This window comes from Diabrotica undecimpunctata, unplaced genomic scaffold (assembly GCF_040954645.1).
Source record: "Diabrotica undecimpunctata isolate CICGRU unplaced genomic scaffold, icDiaUnde3 ctg00000826.1, whole genome shotgun sequence".
Classification (NCBI taxonomy): Eukaryota; Metazoa; Arthropoda; class Insecta; order Coleoptera; family Chrysomelidae; genus Diabrotica; species Diabrotica undecimpunctata.
In genome coordinates, this window is record NW_027312153.1 from 1 (window position 1) to 21,562 (window position 21,562).

A 21,562-nucleotide genomic window follows, 5' to 3' on the forward strand; every position below is an offset into this window, starting at 1 on the left:
AATAAATAATACATTAATACTCTGAGATAGCGCGTTCTTTGTTATTGGTTTCAATATGTTTCAATAAACTAATCCTATGCGATATGGGAGCTCACATGTCTGGTTATCTTTGCCCAACCGAATTTCATGTCATAGGTACTTACACGATGTAGTCTGCACAATATCCATTCCATCAACAGCAATATTTCGATTTAGTACGAGATTATTCATTATTAGCGTCTTGTTCATATTAATCTTTAGTCAGACCTCCAAGAAAGCGTGATATAATTTTTCAAACATTATTATTGCATCATCCATACGATCGGCTATAAGGGCGATGTCATCTGCAAATTTCAAATGACTGAGCTTCTCTCCATTTATGCTAATACCATGCTCGTTCACAAGTGTGTTCTAAAAGCGTCTTGAATAGCTTTGGAGAGAATGTGTCTCCTTGCCGTACTCCTCGCTGTATACACAATTTATGGGTTTCTTATTCAGATAGTCTTACGCTAGCTGTAGCATTTTGATATATTTAATTATATTAGTGTAGCGATGGTCTATGAATGCTTTCTCATAGTCGACAAATATCAGTGCCAACGGTTTGTTTTATTCTGCAGACTTCTCTATTAGGTTTTTTATCACTAGTAAGTGGTCGTTAGTGCTGTATCCTGATCTAAATCCAGCTTGTTCTCTAGGCTGATAGAAGTCTAATTTAGCGTCCAGTCTTTTTTTTGATAATTTTTGTGAAAAGTTTATATACGTGTGAAAACTAATAGGACGGTAGTTTTTTAAATCTGCTATGTCTCCTTGGTTGTGTAATAAAGTAATGATTATTCCATTGAGGAGTTTTTCCTTGGTAGATGCATTCGGTGAAAAGCTGGGCCAAAGCCTGGATAATTTTATTTCCACCTAGTTTGATCGCTTCGATCACTACTCCGTCATCGCGAGGGGAGTTGTTATTTTTCATTTCTAAAAGTGCCGTTTTGATTTCGTATGGAGCTATTTTTGGCATTAATTCTGATCCCTGGTTTGTGATTTTGGACAGGAGCTGATCTTGCCTGTTGTCAATGCTCTCATACATTTCGCGATAAAAGGATTCGACAACAACAAAGATTTTGGTTCTATCAGTAGTAATGTTTCCATCTTTGTTTTTTATTTTGTACATCTTTTTGTTGCCTATATTGTTCGTATTTCGCGTCAAAACTTTTAAACTTTTGTTTTTTTGAATTATCCTAGTTATTTCTCTTACGTCTTTTCGGATTGACCTGTGGATATCTTTATTTAATTTCTTCATTGTTGTATAGTTGGAGCCGTATTTTTCCATCAGATGTCTTCTTTTACCTATTAGCTCTTTGGTATTTTGGCTAAATTTTTCTTTATGGGTCAGAATGGTCGGGCAACACTCCCTTTCCGTATCTTTTAGAACCTTCATTATGCCATCATTTTCTTGATCTACATCTTCTATTTCATCTTGCAAGTCTTGTATATGCAAAAGAAATAAAATAAGACTTATTCACAATCAATTTAATTTTACTACCAAAACGACCGGTTTCGCTTTCTACACTTTGCAAAGCATCTTCAGGTCAAACGGTACAAAGTAAATTAAATGATGCCGGTACAAGAATTATTAATTAATGATTCGGGAAACATAGTTCAAACTATCCTGTATTGTTGATTATAGGTGATCTTCGGTTTTTATTGTAACTGTTTGATAATAAGCGGGTTTCTTGAGGGGAGAGATGTTAACAAATGAAATAGGAATAAGGTATTTGTGGTTGTTTGTTAAATGAAAGTGATGTTTTATATCATTTAAATTATTAAAAGTTATTTATATTTATTCAAGAGATATATTTTAGAAATGTGTGTTAATTTATTGAAATTTTTTTACAATAAAAGGACAGTTGTATGACAATGAATGAAATTAGATGTACAATTTTGTGGGTGTGCAATTTCTTTAACTTGTAATTATCAAATTTTTGAAAAAGTGAATTTGATTTCTGTTTTGGCAGAAAATTGTGATATCAGATATGTTAAAATTATTAAAACTAAAACAATTGAGGACACTTAGGGACAAACAGAACACAATTAAAAGGACAAAACACACATTAAATTTAAAAAAGGGACACATATTAGAACTACATCACTTTATTCCTCTCCTACAATCTCCTAATTGGTGATAAATCATAATATTTATTTACGAACGCACTAAATTAATTTTTCATCCTCCTCGATTAACAAAAGGGACGAAAATATGATACAACAACTGAAAACAGGTGGCTTACTGACTGTTAGCTATTCACACCAATCCGGCAATCCGGTTCAGTCAAGATCAAGTCACAGTCTTGATCGCTGGCGGAGCTACTGGACGGGTAGTGATCTTGACTGTACCGTGCCCGTGCGTTGGCGTGGGAATTGACTCATTGGAAAACCACAAAAGCAATCTTGATTATACCGTCTCTGACTGTGACGTGACTGTTGGTCTAAATTAACCTTATAACATGTGACTGTTGCTTGCCACTGATTTTTAGTTTAATTTTGAATTCCTATCAAAGCTCCCAAAGATCAAGAAAACCAATAACAACATTGTCTAGTTTTTATTACAGTACAAAAATAAATTACTACTACTACTATTGTTCTTTCTTCTCTTCAATATCTTTTGAATGTTGCGGCAATATATACTTCTTCAAGGCTGAGATTGGCATTTCGAAAAATAATGTCACCAATAGAGCTACCAGAAAAGAAGCTTGCAACATCTGCCAGCAGATAATAAACCTAAAAAATAAATAATACTTTAATATACCGACCTCGGAATTTCTTTGGTATTGGTTTTAAAATTTTATTTAGAAAATTTATTATGGTTTTAATTGAGATTTAAGGAAATTCTTAAATTTTTATTCACCAATATTCAAAGGCAAATTTTAAATACTTTAAATTCAGCACGGCTGCAGATGATCATTTGATCACAAAATGCATATATTCTTTGCGAATATATATTTTTTTATATATCCCTACAACATATGTTTGTAAAACTTTGGTTTGATCTTATTTATAACCAAATCGTATTTTATGATGCGCATCTAGAATAGCTCAAATTGGATATTTGACTCTTATTCTATTATCGGTATGGTCCGTACGTATTTCAGTGGAAATGTTTAAAAGTCTTATTTGTTATTTAAGTAGCAACGCAGCGAATAAGAACAACAAGAAATGCCAGAAGAACGAGAGGAGATAATCACACCTACATCTCCTCAAGACGTAAACGAGCTAATTAAAAATATTTCACCGAGAAAAGCACCTGGTCTAGATGAAATTTCAAATAGAGTTCTGAAGTATCTACTGGCAAAACAATAATATTTTTAACCAAAATAACGAATGTAATCCGTAGATAAAGGCTCTTCCCAAATCGATAGAAGGAAGCACATGTTATCATGATTCCGAAGCCAGGAAAGAATACCATGTTTCCGCAAAACTACAGGCCGATAACCTTACTGCCAGCAGTCAGCAAGATCGTAGAAAAAGTAAATACTAAGTAGACTACATGCTGAAACACATGAAATAGGACTAATCCCAGAAGCTCAGTTCGGATTTAGAGCAGAACACTCCAGCGAATTACAAGTACTTAGACTGATAGAATACAAAACAGCTGAATTTAACGACAAAAAATACACAGGAGTAGCGTTCCTGGATGTAAGCAAAGCCTTCGACAGAGTCTGGAATAAAGGCCTAGTATACAAAATGAGAGGCTACGGATACAGTGAGGCCATGAAGAGAACTGATCTCTTCGTACTTGAGCAACCGAAGCTTCGGGGTTCAGATAGGACAAGTACTATCCGAACACGGAATACCGGAGGCTGGAGTGCCAACAGAAAGTAGTCCTGTCACCCCTACTGTACACAATATACACCGCAGATGTCCCAAGAACACGAGGAACACTATTCAGCCTTTATACAGACGAGACAGCAATTGCGGCCAAACACAGAAACTTAGAAGTAGCGGTCAACAATCTACAGACAGCATTGCATAACATTGAAAAATGGTGTGTCCAATGGAAAATAGCAATTAATTCAGAGGAGACACAAGCAATCATATTAAAAAAAAAAAGAGAAACCCCAAAGGAACAGCTGTTAGTGCAAGATAATCCCATCGAATGGAAAAGAGAAGCAAAATACCTAGAAGTCATTATGGACTAAGGCTTAACATTTAAGCAACACGTGGACATAAAATTTCAGAAAACAGAAACAGCCCTAGCAGCAATAAGGGGAATCGCAGGTAGAAAAAGCAAACTGCGCATAAAGACGTAAATGAAACTGATAAACAGCATTATACTTCCAATAATCACATATGCAACTCTCGCGTGGGGACACATAAGCAATTCAAATAAAAAGAAAATACAAGCAGCTCACAATAACATCCTCAGGGAAGCAAATGTACCCAGATACGTCGCTGAACGCTTTCTGTTCAGATAACTGCAACAAGTAAGGGTGATAGATAAAATGGCAGAAAAAGCCAGAATTAGGTTTGCAGAATTAGAAAATCACCCAAGCCCGATTGTGCGAGAGATAATAAGATATGATGCGTTCCACCGAAGGAAGCACAAAAGACCAAAACAGCAAATCCTGGTAAACAACTAAAGTCTAGATAATTCGTAGCTCTACCAACAGAAGAAACCCCAGCACACAGCGCTAGAAATTTTAATAATTGATGTTTATTTTCAGGACAACCTATAAAAAAAATAATTAAAATAAATAAATAAAGGCTTCGGCCACCAAAAAAAAGTTTTAAAAATACCAACAAAAAGGCGACAGCCATTCAACAAAATTAACAAAATCTCAAAACCTGGGCACGAGTCTCTATCGCGCATCAGAATGCTATCTAGGCGAGAGAGGGGAGAAAGGGATGGTCTGGAGCATTGAAGCGCGGTGGAGTGGTTCCTGATAACACGAATCAATACACCTCGCTCCAATGAATTGTAACACCGGAATGTCATTATAAGGGGTGTGTAAGTCTCTCAGACTGGGTTTAATCAAGTTGCTTGCTTGCTACGCAGCGAATTAAACTAAGGATCTTTTCATATAATTTAGCTTTATTTTCTAAAGATGGGTCCAGACCTTACCGCTGAACAGAACAAGATGTTCACGATTGAGCAGTCAGTTTCATGTGGAGCACTGACATGAACTTTTTCTTTAGTTTATATCTAGCTTTATTATATATAAGTATTCATTCCACAGTATTAGTTTATTAAACGAAAGAAAAAGTATAAAAATACAAGCAATAATGGAAGAGAGGAGAAAAATGCAAGGAAATGGAAGCGCAATGAACACCAGGAACTTACAGAGATAAGTAAAAGAATACTAATATGTATTAGGACTGACAACCACAAGCATAAAAGTAAAAAATCCATAACACGATTGAAGATAAAAAAAAACTCAAAGTTTTAAGAAGAAAATTAACATATGGTAAAAAATAAATAACACAATTAAAGGATAAATATAGAAACATCATCAATCTAGTAATTTATCTATAAAAGAAGTGTGCAAAATTACTCTGAGATAGCGCGAGTAGTTTTTGAGATACAGTGAACACCGACTTGAAAAAAAAAAAATCCGAGAAAAACGCGTTTAAAACAGCTTATTTTTTTTATACTTTTACATAGTATCGTCTATCCCATGCCCATATAAAGACGTACTTTCTGCTAAAATATTTAGAGTATCTTTTTGCTCCTGCTTTCAACGAACTCTGCCTTTTTTTGTTGCATCTGCAGCCTTTTTATCCGCTCTAGTAATTCGATTGCTATCTGCCGCGAGTGCATAATTATAAGAACTTCACACTGTATATATATTCAGGGATTCTTCAGTATTCACTGCCTTCCCTAGCTCAACCGTTTCCATCTCTCTCTGTTGTCCCATTCTCCATCGTTTAGGCCTCTCTTACTCATGGCGTCGTCTACTTCGTTCCTCCAGGATTTTCGGGGTCATCCTCTTTTTCTCCTTCCTATGGGGCTCCATTCGGCTATTCTCTTTATCCATCTGCTGTCGCTAGTTCTTCTAACATGTCCATACCACTTTAGCCTTTTTTGTTCTATATATATTAGTATATCTGTTTCTATTGTTGTTCTTTGCTTTATTTCGTCATTACTTCTCTTATCCATTCTTGTTACTCTGCAGCATCTTCGCAGGCATTCCATCTCTGTTGCTACTATCTTACTGCTGTTTTTCTTATTTATGATCCAATTTTCAGCCCCATATGTCATAATACTTCGCACTAATGTTTTATAAATCTGTGTTTTTTTTCTTCATATTTAGGTGTCTATCCCACCATACTGAGTTAAGTTGTCGGATTGCTGTTCTTGTTTGTCCTAATCTTTGTGTAATTTCTTCCTCTATTGTTGCCTTTTTCGTGATTATAAACTCCAAGTATCTGAATTTATCATTTCCTTTGATTGTTACGTTGTCATCAATCTGTAGACCTTCTATGTCTTCTTCACTTGTAGATAGGTACTCTGTTTTCGCAAGGTTAATATCTAGGCCAGCCTTGGTATATTCTTCTTGTAGTTTCTTCATCATGTAGCTGAGGTCGTCTTGGTCTTGTGCAATCACTACTTGATCATCTGCAAAGCTTAACGTATATAGGTATTCGTTCCGTACCGGTACTCCCATGCCTTCGCATTTTCTTTTCCATATAGTCAAGGCTTTCTTTAGTATATTTTGAATAGGGTTGGAGATGTGGAACAATCCTACAGGAGCCCTTTTGTTGTGGTGAAGTCTCCTATGATTCTAGTTTCTATTTTAGTTGACACTTTATTTTCTTTATATAAAGCTTTTGTAGCTTCTATGAGTTCCGTCTGTATTTCTAATTTGTACATTGCCTCTCATAGTTCTGACCTTGGTACAGAGTTATACGCATTTTTTAGATCCACAAATGCCAAATGCATATCTCTATTTTTTGCTTTTTTCTTTTCCAACAGTTGTTCCAGTGTGTATATGTGGTCTATGCATGATCTTCCTGCCGTGAAGCCTGCCTGATCCTCCCCGATTTTGCCTTTTTATCGCTTGCCCTATCTTTTCTCGCAGTATCTTCTCATATAATCTTCCTATTGATGATATTACGCTTATTCCTCTGTATTTTTCGCATCGTTTTCTATCTCCTTTCTTAAATATAGATGTCATATATGCCTCCGTCCATTCCTTTGGGAGCTGTTCTCCATTTATGGCTTTCTGAAATATCCATTGTATCATCCGGTATAATTTTTTTGATCCGTATTTTATAAGCTCATGTGAGATGCCTCCAGGTCCCGGTGCTTTCTTATTTTTGATTGCTTTTATGGCCGTTCTCATTTCCCTATCTGTTATTTAATTTTTTGGTGTGTGGATCTGCTTCGTCTTCGCCTGTTTTCTTTTCCCAAGAATTATGGTCTTTGTTCTGTATATTTCCCAATTTAATTTTTTCTTTTGAGTTTTGTTTCAATCCTCTCAATACTTTCCATGACTCAGAAGTTCTTGTACCTCCTCCTATATATGTTTCAATATTTATAGGTGCAGATGCAGGTTCTTTTCCTGCATCATTCTTTTGTTGTGTTATTTGTTTTTTCACCTCTCTATCTTTTTCTCTATATTATTTATAAACTTCATCGTTGTTTGTAGTCAGCCATTTTCTGTATAGTTGCTTTTTTTCTTCAATTATTCTTTTTGTCGGTTCATTTATTTCATAATAGTGCTATTTATTTGTTATATGTTCTTTTTCTCCCAGGGCTTCGAATATTGCTTGCTTTATACTGCTTGCTTTATTTATTATAAATTCTATTAATTTTTATAGTAGTAAAGTAGTAGTTCTATATTGTATTGTTTCTCTCTTATAGTGTTCAAAGGTTCTTCTGTGGAGGGGGGTACTTATTTCACTTCACACTGTACTTATTCCAATTTCTATGTATTTCACTCACTCAACAAGCTCACTTATCTCACTCACTCACCTCATTCACTCCTTAATGTCTATAACTCAGTATCACTCTGACAATTTAACTGAATACGCTTTAAAAAACGTAAAGAATACCTCACCTCCCCTTAATAATACTGTATTGCGAAGCTAACATAGGGACACTGAGATAAAGTCAAAAATTTATAAAGCCAATGTAAGACCAATAATGACTACGCGTCGGAAACAAGACACCACACAGCCACAACACAAAGCTACTGGACACGACAGAGATGAGAATGTCTAATAACTTAACTTTCTGGAATATTATGCACGCAAAAGCGTTGTTAAAGATACGGTCTATGAAAGGAGCTAACATACCCAAAAAAATTGTGACCGAATCTTCCCACTATTACTCAAAACAATATGATTACAGCTTCCAAATATTTTCTTACAATATTAATTAATTCTATAAATCTTCATCTTAATATTCTACAATTACACGATGCCATTTCCTTAGTTAAAAAGTCAGCAGTCGGAGCAGATAATATTCCTTTAATGAGTGATGGATTCGACCGTTACTTAATCTTCTTCTCATGGCGCCATCTCCTTTCGAAGGTTGGCGATCCAAATGGCAATTGTAGTTTTGGAAACTACTGCGCGAAAGATCTCTGCCGATGAGCGGTCGAACCATCTCCTCAGGTCTTTCAGCCACGAGTTCTGGCGTCTTGGTACTGATCTTTTGCCCTGTACTTTTCCTTCCAGTATAACTTGAAGTAATTCATATCTTTCGCCTCTCAACACATGACCCAAGTATTGCATTTTCCTCTCTTTGATTATTCTTAGTAATTCTTTTTGTTTACACATGCGACGAAGTACCTCAACATTAGTAACTCTTTGTACCCATGGAATTCTCAACATTCGTCTATATATATATATATATATATATATATATATATATATATATATATATATATATATATATATATACATCTCAAAGGCATCTATTCTTTTTTCTATTTCAGAGTCCATTGTCCAACTTTCACAGCCATACAGTAAGACAGAAAAAACGTAACATCTGATCATTCGGATTCTAAGCTGTAGACTAAGGTCTGATCTTGTAAAAAATGTTTTCATGCTCATAAATGATTTCCTTGCTTGTTCGATTCTTGATAGGATTTCTTTTTTTGGATTACACTATTGATATTTGCTCCCAAATATTTTATGGAATTTACCTGTTCTATTATTTGACCCTTGGCATACACCTGTACGTTTATTGGTGTCTTTGAAAATACTAAAGTTTTAGTTTTGGAAACGTTTAGATGTAAACCGAACATTTCGCTGTGGTGAACTACCGCATTTATTATATTTTGTAGTTTTTGTCCGTTGTTTGCTATTAAGACGGTATCATCAGCATATCTGATGTTGTCTATGCTGATTCCGTTGATCTTAATTCCGCCTTGGACCTCGTCTAATGCTTCTCTGAATATAGACTACGAATACAAATTAAACAGTAGCGGTGATAAGACGCAAGCCTGTCTCACTCCTCGTCGGACATGTATGTCTTCGGATGTTGTGTGCTCTATTTCAATTGTTGCCGTTTGGTGCCAGTATAGTTCTGATATAATTCGCAAGTCTTGTTCGTCAACTCCAGTTGTTCTCAGAATTTCGATCATCTTTTGATGGTTAACGTAGTCAAATGGTTTTCGATAGTCAATAAAACATGCATATACATCTACATTCATGTCTCTGCATCGTTGCGTTAACCCATTTAAAGCAAAAAGAGCCTCTAGTGTTCCCAATTCGTTTCGAAATCCGAATTGAGTGTCACTCATCTGTTATTTAATAAAAATGCACTATTTTATATATTTTATATATTAATAAAACACTGATAACTTTGTTTTCAAAACTTTAACTTTCAAAAATTTATTATAATATTTTATCACTGCAGCTGTTTCGGTAGAGTGCCTTTCTCAAGTGATCTATTTTTGGATGTGTTTACAATTTATAGTCTTTAATGAAATAGGTTAAGGAGGGAAGAACTGTTTGTCTTGAATTGTTCATTCAGAATTATGTCTGTGTTTTATAAATTTGTCTATTTCCATTCTAATAAAGGTTCTAATAAAGATAGCTTGAGGCCTTTATTTTGGATGTGAAAAATTTGAAATTTGTCATTAATTGAATGTTTATGATCTAGAACGTGAAGTGCGTATTTAGAATCTGTTTTCCTATTATTGAAAGCCGTTTTATGTTCTGCTATACGTTTCTTAAAGGTTCTACCAGTTTGACCTATGTAAGTTTTTGGGCAGTCGCCACATTTAAGTTTGTATACATCACTGTGTAAGTGCTTTTTATTTTGGCTCTTGTCGTTTTTAATATATTTGCCTAAGTTGTTGTTTGTTCTGAAAGCTGGTGTTATTCCTTTCTTTTTATGCGTTTGGCTATTTTTGTTGTTATTTTGACTGTATACGTAATCGAGCAGAAGGTACTGATTTTCTCTGGTAGTGGAAATACTAATTTCAGGGCTTTCTTGTGCCATCGGAATTTCTATTAATCTATGTAACATGCTATGATAGGCTGCCAGTGCAAGTCTGATGATTTTTAAATCTAAAAAATTAATGGATTGATTTTGTTCTGTTTTTATTGTAAATTCAACATGGCTATAGAGTGAATTAATATACGATAAAAATTGATCAAGTTGTTTGTTAGTTCCCGTAAAACATATCAGTATATCGTCTACGTATCTCCACCGATATAAAAACTGTTTGAATACGGGATGATTTGAAATCTTTGTCTTTAGATGATCCTCAAGTTTTCAGTGTTTTATTGTTATATATTTCTTTAATATTTTTAAAATAATCTTCATCCAGACCCGCATTACAAACTACTTGAATTATATGTATAATAAAACTTGGGGTCAAAAGCAATTTCTTGGGGTCATTATGGTCTATTAAAAAGAATGACTCAACTCTACTACGACCCATAGTGCAGTATAGCCGATGATTATCAGACAACATCCAACCATAACTAAGCTATAAATATGCTTCTAGATATATATAACTACAATCCTTGTATCGGCATGTAAATACAATTTATATTTTTAAAAATTGCGACCTTTAAAACTATGCATACCTTATATATATATATATATATATATATATATATATATATATATATATATATATATATATATATATATACAATATTGGCATAATTTATAGTTAACCTGATAGTACTTTAATAGTAAATATTTTAGCATTTAAGTTAATTATAATATGCGAAATCGGTCGTCCAAGGTAAAATAAACTGATTGTCGATTTAATATTTATTTCTTTTTACCTAATTGAAATAGACTCACATGTGCAACCCATTCATCATCATTACAAAAAAAAAGTTCACTTTCTAGTTTATACTTACAATTTGTATTTCGGAAACATATATAGGAGTTCTCGCTGTTGCTTGTCTGGACATAATTATTGTAAAATGTACCAGATATACACTATAAGACAATCTGCCCAGAATATACACCGGGGACCATTTTAATACATGTTCAGTAATTCCTAAAAATGAAATTGTTTTTAAATCGTTATTTGTTAAGGCAAATAATAAGTGAAATGACCCATGAGCGTGATCAGTTGGGATTTTTGTATGGTTTAACTATCGCAATGAATGTTACTAGGAAGCATGTTAGTAGCGGAGAAAGGATGAGTATGTAACGGGATTTAATTAAGCATCCAGAAATCAGATCTAAGTAACTAAGATAAGATAAAGATTGCCATGATGATCGCCAACATTCGTAAAGGATAGGCACATCAAGAAGAAGAATATATGTTTTTGATAATTTTATCATATTGCGTAAGACTATCGAATTTCTTTGTTCATTACGAAGTACAAGAATAACGCAAATGAAAATTCTCATGAATAAATGAGTAGCAAAAAGGATTGTTGGGAAGATTGCGTCAAAATAATTGATGAAATTACACAAGAAGTATTGAAGCAAAGCAAAAGGGTCTTGAAGAAAGACGTACCTAAGGCGAAAGAAGTTAAAGAAGACGTGACGACACAATTAGTCGAATTATACAATAAATTCATTAATTTAATAAGGAACAATTGGGAGACATTAACGGACAAACAAAGAGAGACGTTGTAACAAAACAAAACGTGGAACCAGAGATAGAGTTTTGCGCTCGTTTCAAGCAGTTAATACAATAGTAGTAGTTTTCAGCTCCATACATCAGCTAATCAACAAGGAAATAGAAGAGGAACAAAATGACAAGGATTTAGAAGACGAAACAAGTGACACAGAGCAAGAAATAAGTATGGCTCTTACAATCAACGAATTTTTAAATATCGCAAGCAAGGTGTTGCCCAGTGAGTTTGCAGATGCATTAGAACTCCTTGAGAAAATAGCGATAGGGCACGAGGAAACAGCGATAACATTAATCAAAACAATATTAACCAATAAGGCCAGAAACCTTATAACTACAGAGGATACAATCCCAAGAATAGCAGCTACACTGAGGCAACGATTGAACAATATCCGACACTTAAGACAGCAGAAGAGACAAAAAGATTCGTAGCATTTTGTAACTACTATAGACGTTTTATTAAAAATTTTTCTAAAATATGCATACCACTAAACAGATTAACGAGGAAAGAAGTAGAATTTTTTTGGTCTAAGGAATGTGAAGAGTCATTCAATAAGCTCAAATCATCTCTGATGAAACCACCAATCTTAAAATATCCGAAGTTCACTAAACAAATCATTTTATAATAACAACAGACGTATCCAACGAGAGTTGTTCAGCAATTTTAAGTCAAAACTAAAACGGAATAGACCTACCGATAGCATACGCATCAAGAAGTTTTAGTAAAGGAGAATGTAATAAACCTATAATCATCAAGGAATTACTAGCAATTCATTGGGGAATTAACCATTTCAAATGTTATTTATATGGAGCACCAACATTTTTGGTAAAAACGGATCATAAACCCTTAACACAAGTATTTTCAATGAAGGACACTACCTCAAAACTTACGAGGATCAGACTAGATCTAGAGGAATACGACTTTGAAATAGAATATATAACAGGGAAAAATAATTACGCGAACAGTCTTTCGAGAATAACATTGCATCAACTAAAGGACTTTGTATACATAGATAACACGCATATACTAGCTATAAGCCGAGCTCAATCAAGAAGAAAAATGAAAGAAACAAGACACAAATAAAACTTTGTTAATAAAAAAATTAATATAAACAGGAAGGTGTCATCAACTGGTACATGGTCAGGTATTGGTGCATTTACCTTATACAATTATTTATCGAAATAAGCACTAAGGCTTTATAAACATTCTGGATTTACAATCTGTATAAGAAAACAAATGTACATAGTAAATTTTCACTTACCACCAATACCGTGCAAGCATCCATATATTCCAAATCCTACTGATAAAATAAATATAGGTCTGCCAATCACGGCGATGAAAGAAGCCATAAATGGATCATATTCAGGTTTGTGTACTAACACGTACCAACCTGGAATTATTATAATCCCTAGCGACGGAACATAAGAGAATATATAATATAATATTTTCCACATTGTTCTCTAAAATGAAACAATCAGTTTTATTCAGGTCTTATAATTAATTTCCAAGTATACAGAATTGTATTCAGATCTTATTATTAGTATAATTATAGAATAAAATGTAGTCTGAGGGTGACTATAAATGTGGGCATATAATTTTAGGATTTTTTAAATTTTCGTTAGTCAAGGTTGTATTTTCGTGTTCAAGGAAATAATTAAAATGCATAAACTAAAGGAAGAAACAAAGAAAGATATAAGGAGGAGTTAGAGAACGAAATGGATAAGGAAGGAGAAATGACAAAAATAGTAGAAGAAGAATGGAAAAATTTAGAAGTGCTACGATAAATACAGAAAAACTAGTATGTGGGACCAGAAGAAATAATAGGAAAGAGAAACGGACACCATGGTGAAAAAATGAGGTAAAAATCGATATAAAAGAAAAGAAGAAATTGTCGAAAGATTACCAAAAAAACAAAACGCAACAAAAATATTAAAGATACAAAATACAGAGAATAAAAACTAATGAGATAGTCAAAAATGAGAAAAAGCACAGCTGGGACAAGTTCGGAGAAAAAAAGGAAAAAATAGTAAAGAAAATGTATTTTTTGTTATGAAAATGAAAATTCTTTTATAGAACACTGAAAAACCTACGAAGCAACAAAGAAATACAACTAAAACAAACAATGACCAAAAACGGAACAATATTAACCGACGACAAGGATATAATGGAAAGATGAAGAGAACATTTAGAACAGCTATTAAACGGAGAGTAAGGAAAAGCAAAAGAAAATGAAAACAACGTAAATGGCGGATTAGAGGAAAACACGGAGAAAACAGAATTTATACAGGAAGAAGAACTAGAGGAAGCAATAGGAAAGATAAACACTGAAGAAGCAACTGGGAGCGATGAAGTTGGTCCAAAAATGTTAAAATATATAGGAGAAAAAGCACAGAAAATATTATTATATATATATATATATATATATCTATATATATATATATATATATATATTCTGAATCTAATATAGAAGAAAAAATACTGCCAAGAGAATGGTTAAATGCAATAGTTGTTCCAGTGCACATGTCGCGAAATACAAGAGAATGTCAGAACTACAGATGCATATCTCTATTGTCTGCAGCTGCAAAATTATACGAAATAATAATAGAAAGAAAAATCAAGATAGACATAGAACATAAACTAGAGGACGTACAAAGTGGATTCAGGAAAGGACATAACACACAAGACCATATAATTCACTATGCAACAGGTAATAGATGAAGCCTTAAAGAAAAATAAAGAAGTATACCTAAGTTTTATAGACACGGAAAAAGCATTTGATTCAATCGAAAGGAAAACTATATAACAATAAGTAAGCAAAGACCTGATAGAAGCAAATGAAAGTGCTTTAGCAGTACTTTTTATAAATGCATTAGATAGTGGAAGAATGTAAGAAAACCTTTAAAAAATACTGTGTAGGATGGAATGGAATACAAACGATAAATGCGGAGATATGCGTATTTGCAGATGTATTATTCGCCAAAACAGCAAGAAAACTAAAGCACAATTTAGAAAAATGGAACTCAGAAACAAAAAAAAAACACAATCTAAATGTAAATAAAAATAAGACACGGATTCTCGATCGAACCTCCGAACAGTAAACATATCAGCAATTAGCGATAATTGATATTTAATATTAGCTGGTTAGTTTGGACAAAATAAGGAATTTTTTTGATTCAAATGTAGAATTTTGTTTATATCCAAAATTTAAACAAAAGTGCAGTGTAAAAGTGTTACTTCTTCTGGACTAAAAACTGTAAGTTTGATTTTCCTATTTCAACTATAACAAATCAAGGGTAAACAACTATTTTGCCGATTTGGCGTGAGGTTAATTGCCAGTCCTTCCGGTAATGATCCATTATAAGCACCAGGGCCGTATTCAGGTTATTTGGTCCAAGCATGTAAATGGATTCACCAGCGGGAACTTCAAACAATTCTTCTTCACTCACTCCCAAACTCTAATCCCGAAGTTTACCTTAACCCTTAAGTACCATGGCGGGGTCAAAATTGACCCCCGCGTTTTTAATGCCAAGTTTCGCTACCGAAACATAGATTGAGCATTGCGCGCTTTCTGCTAATCTTCGACCGGTAGGTGATTTATCGATCTACGAAAATTCCGTTAGTTTATCTGTTACTACTGCAGAGTTAGGCACGCATAGGGTCAATTTTGACCCGCTTATGGTATAAGTGTTTCTAGTGCAATTAACGAGTAATTTGAAATGGCGGGGCGTAGTCGCAATAAACGTCCTCTGACACAGAAAGAACTTGAAGAGGAGGGACAAAAAATTATGGACAATGGACTAGATAGTGACAGTGAGTTTTTAGACCAGGCTAGTGAACACAGTGATCACAAAACAGACAGTGAAGAGGAATGGGACGATGATGACGAAAAAAATTGGCAAATTAATAATTCCGATACTGGTAGTGAATATTAGGGTGAAGAAAGTGATATAGCTGACTCAAGGGATGTGTTTTATGGCAAAAATAGGTACAAGTGGTCTAAAACTTCTTCCACCTTTTCTCGTACACGTAAGCATAATTTAATTAGTCATTTACCTGGTGTTATTAGAAAAGCTCGAGCTAGTATGCCGGAGAAACCAGTTGATGCTTGGGAATGTATTATTAGCCACGATATATTGCAAGAAATTCTTGAGAAAACCAATGAACGAATAACTAATATGGCTTCTAAATATAATTTACACAATTTATCGTGTCAATATACCAATCATCTTGACATAATTGAATTAAAGGCCTTCTTAGGCTTATGATATTTAGCTGGGGTATTTAAATCCAATAATGAAGATTTAAGGTCTTTATTTGCTACGAATGGTACTGGCCGTGATATATTTCGAGCAACCATGTCACTAAACCGATTTTATTTTTTGCTTGGAAGCTTTTGTTTTGACGACCCAGCTACTAGACAAGAACGTATTACGCACGGAGATAAACTGGCAGCTATATTAAATATTTTTAATGTTTATAATTAATTGCCAGTCCAATTATAGCTGTGGTGAATATCTCACAATAGATGAAATGCTTATTGCATTTAGAGAAAGGTGCCAATTCAGGATGTATCTCAAAAATAAGGTAGACAAATACGGTCTGAAAATGCAGTGTTTAGTAGACTCTAAGACACATTATTTGCTAAATGGTTTTATATATACTGGAAAAGATACACGCAGAGCAAATCCAAAAAAGTTATCTATTCCCACTGTAGATGTTTTGACACTTATTTCACCAATTTCTGGTACAAATAGAAACATAACGGCAGATAATTGGTTTTCGTCCATTGAGCTCATAAAAGAACTGAGAAGCCATAAAATTTCATATGTTGGAACTCTAAAAAGAAATAAAAGAGAGGTTCCTGCTGAATTTCAACCCCAAAAAAACAGGCCACCTAATTCTGCCTTATTTGGTTTTACAGGAAGCGAGAGCCTTATATCTTTTGTTCCTAAGAAAAATCGTGCAGTGTTGTTAGTGTCAACTATGCATCATTTCAATACAATGGTTAATGGAAAGCCAGATATTATAAATTTTTACAACGACACAAAAGGTGGGGTGGATTCATTGGATAAGAAATGTGCATGCTATAAAACTGGCAGAAGAACTTGTAGATGGCCTCAAGTAATATGGTTTCGCATTTTGGACATTACAGGATTAAATGCTAACGTAATTTTTAATGGAGTTCAGCAAAATCAAATAATGGAAAGAAGATTGTTTCTAACCACTTTAGGTCAAGAACTTATTAAGGCCCATTTAACTCGTAGAGCTCAGCAAACTTGTTTACCGAGAGAAATTCGTAGTGCCATTTTTAAAGTTTCCGGACTCCAGGAACCAATACCTGCCGCAAATCCAGAGCCACAATGACGAAAAAAGAGGGGAAGGTGTAAAATATGTCCATATTTCAAAAACCAAAAGAAAGAAAGCTCATCGTGCGATAAATGTCGAGATTTTATTTGCAAAAATCATTCCCGCATACAGACGTTATGCATAAGCTGTGTTGAAAATTAAGGTAAAATCATGCTTGTCATTTTTGAGATACGAAATCTAAATCGATTTTTTTAATTTTAGGTAGGAGCTATGATACCATTGGATATAAAAAAACTGCACATTGTTATTATTTTTCTTATAATTCGAGAGCATAGCTATGTTAATTTGACTGAATACAAAAGTTTTTTTTTAAATAAAGTTCTAAATATCTAATTAACCAAATTCGTTTATTTTTATATAAATGTAAAAGTAGCTGTAAACAAAATAATTTAAAATAAAACAAGTTAAAAAAAGAATATTTTTTGATACAAAAAACAATGGGGGGTCAAATTTGACCCTGCCATGGTACAAATGTTACTATTTTTGGCCGTGGTAGTTAAGGGTTAATGCAGTAACTTCTAAAGGATCCCAAAAAAATTACATTTTATTTCTAAAATTATAAATGATCGTATTTGTATCTTCTTTACCAGTGGACAGACAGTCGATGAGTTTCTAGAAAACAACAATGTAATTGTAGTAATTAATCAAGAACGTATTCAAGCCCGAAGACTTATAACTCCAAATGAACGATTGATTATTTCCAACGTATGTCCAAGTATTCCGCACAGCGTTATAGAAGAGCAACTGAAAAACTTAAGTGTACATCTAATAATCCAATTAAATTTCTCATGATAGGGACTTCAAATCCAGCATTCAAGCATATCTTGAGTTGCCGACGATACACTTTTATATTGGACAAATTACCTGATTATATGTTAATTAATCATGAGGATAACAACTGTCGAATTTTCTTTTCCATTGAAAAGCAATCTTGCTACTTATGCAAGCAGCAAGGACATTTTGCATCTCAGTGTCCTAATAAAAATAATCAGACTCCTTTAAACAACACCCAAAATAATCTTCATCTAAACTCTTTACAGGAAGTACACCAATCAGCTCTCCTTTCGACAATTTCTTCTACACAATCCTCTTCTACTGAGACTGAAACTACAGTACAACAATCAGCTCCTTTATCGATAAATTCCTCTACACAATCTTCTCTTACTGAGGCTGAAACATCTACAAAATCATTATCTCTCAATCAAATAAACATAATCCGATAAGTACCCAATGAGGCTCAAATGGATACCTGTGATCAAGATACATCCTCATTTCAACACCCTAAACGAAACCTATCTGAAATAATATCCCCCCCCCCCAATAAGGGATAACGAAAATGCCTGCGCTGAACCGAAGCCACGAGGCAAAAAACCAAAAACTCAACAAGAAAATAACAGAAACCTAGTAGAAGATCTTACTAAATGCACCATTCAATTCTTCAAAGAAAACTTCAACAATGGATACTTAACACAGGAAGAACTTATTGACTTTTTGAAAATGCGCATGGTTCTTCAGATCCTCTCAGTGGCGCCAGAACTTACTCGGAGGATATCGAAGGATTAATAGACTTTCTAAAGAAAAGTTAAATGTGTCCATAGTAATTAAAGTAAACTGTATACCCAAGCTTAATTAGGCCATTCAGAGCGATGCTGGGAATATTTATATTCCACTATACATCAACAATTTGCCCATATAAATTACCATCATTCTTGTACTCATTGCGTCGAGTAAGGACGATAAATATACGAAGACGGTTGCGTTTCGAGTTAATTTGAGTCTCTTAACACTCCCTAACACATGTTTCTGGGTCTACCCGTCATCAGAGAGAGTTTGTAAGAAGACTCAAGCTAAAGATGTATTTTCTAAAGAAAATACATCCTGTGTTAAGTCCAAGATATCTTAAATCCCGTTGTTCTAGAATTAAAAACAAAATTACAGAACAAATTTTAAGTAATACTTCTACCGATATCCTAAATGGGTGCCATACTCATTTATAAGATCTTAAAATTCTTATAAATAAATTTCATTCATGGGAGTTCGACCCTGATAGCGATCAAATCTACAACGTTATCAGCTGTCCCGAAATATAGTCATTTTAAATGGTAAAAACAAATCATAATTTAATATTTTATACCTCTACGACAAATTTAAGTGCATTAGTTAGTGCTGACAATATTATCTCAAGTGAGTAGCACTTCTTTTCGTATTATTTTTGTAACAATAACAAAATAACCTTTAAATAATACCTACGTAAAGAGATAACAAAAATTCCAGTTGGGTCTTGACCAGTTTTTTGGACCGGCCACAGGACCGGCTCAACTTCTGATCAAGAAAATTAATTAAAATGACTTCATACAACAATAATACTACACACAACTCCGTTAAACGCAATTACTCAGATGTCGTAAATTATTTTAAACATCCAACAAAACAACAAGCAATAGTCATTTCCAGCATTGAAGGCACAAAAATCCATAATTACGTCGTAGCTGTTGGATCACTTGTGGGTCCAATTAATGTACTTTTTGCCTCAAGAATTGCTAACAATAGGATATGCATATATCTCTCTTCAAAAAACACTGTTGATGCTCTTCTTCATTCTCATAAATATATCGAAATAAATGGATGTCAAGTCGAAGTAAGAAGATTAATTTCTCCAGCCCAGAGACTTCTAATATCTAATGCATGTCCTACAATCCCGAACGAAATAATTGAAGAAGAATTACAAAAACTTGGTATTCACACTGTATCTAAAATGACTTTTCTTCGAGTAGGTATGTCTGAAAGTGAGTACAGTCATGTTCTGAGCTTTAGAAGGCAATCATTCATTACACCCCTGGAAAATATGTCTATTCCTGACTCTTTTACCATAACTCATGATAATACTTCCTACCGAGTATTTCTCTTCATAGACGGATTCAGTTGCTCCAAATGTAAAACCATTGGTCATCAAGAATCAGAATGCGCTAACATTTCAAACCAAACTAATTCAACTACCCTCTTAGATTCAACTCAAACCACATCAACATTATCTAAACATCATCAACCTAATGATACCCTTTCAACTCCCCTCTCAAATTAAACTCTAATCACATCGTCATTATCTAATCCTAATGAACCTAATGGTAAAATATCTCAATCTATGGAAACCGACCTCATCCAAAACATATCTAAAGATAATCCAAACACTTCGTCTTCTTCTTCCAAAACAACATCACCAGCTGTAAATAGCACTGAAAATACTACGGAAACCGACATCATCCAAAACATATCTAAAGATAATTCAAACACGTCGTCTTCCTCTTCCAAAACAACAGCACCAGCTGTAAATAACACTGAAAATACTACGACACCAGAAACATCAATAACCTTAAATAATGCAGTCAATTCTAAACAGCTAAAAAGACATAGCATATCATCTCCTGAAATTAACGATGACAACCCAAAAACCGACTCGTCCGTTTTTAATACCCCTAAACAAAATAAACCAAAAAAGAAACCCAAAACTTCTTCCAAAACCCCCCGCGAAGATGTCATCCACTCCCTAGAATCCATCAAAGACAAAATCGAAAATAGATCACCTCCATTTATACTAAATTTTAATGAAATATGTGATTTTATGGAAAATGTTTTAAACTCTCATAACCCTGAATTAACTTCTAAAGATTACTCCAATGAACCAGAGGAACTAATTCAAATCCTTAATTTTGTTTATTGTTACACCCCAAAATTCCAGGTTAAGAAATAATATCACCGACTAAAGAAAAAAATAAACCCTAACCCTTCTTCAGCTGACGAAACTGACGAATCGTCACTAGTTGATAAATAATTAACGGATGACTAATTCATTTATAGTGCAATGGAACATAAATGGGTTTTATACCCATTATGAACAGTTAAAATTACTAATCGGCGAGCTTTCCCCTTTAATTCTTTGTCTTCAAGAAACCCACTTTAAACAAAATAACATAAATTTAAAAAATTTTCAATGTTTTAAAAAAAATCGAATAGCTCAACAAGCTAGTGGTGGAGTAGCTATTTTCACCAGCACTGATTTGGAAGCTAAACCGATCGCGCTAAGTACTAATCTTGAAGCTGTAGCAGTCTCTATTACCTATCATAAAAAGATTAACATATGTAACATTTATTTACCACACCC

At 33.9% G+C, this 21,562-nt stretch overlaps 1 long non-coding RNA gene across 1 annotated transcript; it reads right to left on the reverse strand.

Moving 5' to 3' along the window:
- Nucleotides 1–2,621: 2,621 nt before the first annotated feature.
- On the reverse strand, nucleotides 2,622–13,486 carry LOC140431540 (uncharacterized). Its single transcript, XR_011949695.1, has 3 exons — nucleotides 13,298–13,486; nucleotides 11,305–11,447; nucleotides 2,622–2,751 (listed from the first exon to the last, which is right to left on the reverse strand). It is a non-coding gene; the product is annotated as an uncharacterized lncRNA (long non-coding RNA).
- Nucleotides 13,487–21,562: the final 8,076 nt, after the last annotated feature.